The sequence below is a fragment of the Battus philenor genome, unplaced genomic scaffold (genome assembly GCF_028537555.1).
Source record: "Battus philenor isolate CCGP_79_NKW_IND1 unplaced genomic scaffold, ilBatPhil1.0.hap1 SCAF_8, whole genome shotgun sequence".
In the NCBI taxonomy this organism is placed as follows: Eukaryota; Metazoa; Arthropoda; class Insecta; order Lepidoptera; family Papilionidae; genus Battus; species Battus philenor.
In genome coordinates this window covers 3,827,824-3,829,507 of record NW_027181748.1, presented here as the reverse complement: position 1 = coordinate 3,829,507, position 1,684 = coordinate 3,827,824, and the positions used below count along the sequence as shown (strand labels likewise).

General features: G+C 31.2%; 1 non-coding gene across 1 annotated transcript; it reads right to left on the bottom strand.

Moving 5' to 3' along the window:
• Nucleotides 1–1,034: 1,034 nt before the first annotated feature.
• Nucleotides 1,035–1,125, bottom strand: TRNAI-UAU (transfer RNA isoleucine (anticodon UAU)). The gene is given in 2 exon segments: nt 1,035–1,070; nt 1,088–1,125. It is a non-coding gene; the product is annotated as a tRNA-Ile (tRNA).
• Nucleotides 1,126–1,684: the final 559 nt, after the last annotated feature.

Sequence of the window (1,684 nt, the reverse complement as noted above, 5' to 3'; positions counted from 1 at the left end):
TTTAATATAATGCTTTTAAGTTGCCAGTTCTAAAAACTTTCAGTTTGGCCCTCGTAAATGTGATCGTGTTCGATTTTTATGTAATAAAAATAAAAATATATGTAATGACTTATAAGCAAAATAGTATACCGTTTAGATAAATTGAAACGCGTTGTACGTAAAGAAATTGAAATTTGTTTGATTTAAAATGTATTCACATCGTGAATAGCTTTGAAGTAATGCGAACCATCCATCTGTCAAACTGATTGATTGAGCTGTCTGTCACGTGTGTTCCTGTAGGCAAGCACATTCGGAACGATTTCACGTTATACAGGGAAATGGCTTATTATGCTCCTGTTATGAATATTGAATACTCATTACGAATATTTTGAACCTCATTAGCACATGCTCTGGCTGATCACCAGCTCCGCTCATATAAAGACATTTAAAATGACTTGATACGAAATTTAAAAGACAATTATTTTTATCGTAACGGTATTAAAGCTAGAAAAGTAAGAAAAAAGTTGTAGCTAGCGATGGGCAATCGTCGTTTTTTCCAGCCTGCCTCTAAAATATTTATAGGGTATATCGCCACACTTTGCAGATATGTCTATATTTATGTGTATATATGTACTATATATTTCCATAAGAATGTTTGTTTATATGTATTTGTGTGAATAGTATGTGTTTTATTATTTTTTATTATGTAAACCCTAAACTGCCTTCCCCTCATGTTTCTCTTCTCCATCTAAAGGTTGCCTGGTAGAGATCGCATCGAGCGATAAGACTGCCTGTTGTACCTTTAAATATTTTTTTTCTATTTTTACTTAATATTTATGTTATTTTGTTGCTTTGATGTATTTTTATAGTTTTGGTGTCCAATAAAGCGTAAATAAATAAATTAGATATAAAAGATTATACTGAGAAACGTGTAAGATAATTGTCTTTGTAAGTTGAAAACTTAATGTTACAAATATACAAAACTGTATGGGATTTTGATATAAACTCATACTAACGGAATCATTATCTTACAGCACAGTTAATAAAATAAAGTCTGCTCCAGGTGAGGTTCGAACTCACAACCCCGGCATAGCTCAGGACACTGTCGTATAAGTACCGTGCGCTAACCAATTGCGCCACTGGAGCGACAATTTGTAATTCAAATAAAGAACTTCCATTTAAATAGAGAACTTATTATGATTTTTAATAACCGTATTTTGGATTTGAACTTGTATATGATAGCAAAGAGTTACTGTTGTGGATTTCAGTAACACATGGATTCAATGGAACATTCCAAATGTCAAAAAGAAATTTCATACCACCGGATTATTTGATTGTAAATATATAAGAAGGACATTTATTTCGGCGCATATAAACATAAATATTTATAATTTAGGGACCGGATAGTAATGTCGTTTCTGCCGATATATTTTACAGAAAAACTGATTGATTTTTACAGCTCCGGCAATGAAAATTCGTATACTACATGGAAAAAGGTTGTTAATAACGTAGGAGAAAATATAGTTGATCAGAAATAAAAATTTGATGCAGTATTGTGAATTTAAGTTAAATAAGCGACATTACTTTCCAGTCTCACTAACATATCTGTTCGCTTAAGAATAAAATGGTTTTGATTCTATTGTGTCCGTTATGTGTAAACGGTAAAACTTATGTCGATATTCTCTAAACTTATTTTTTTTAATTT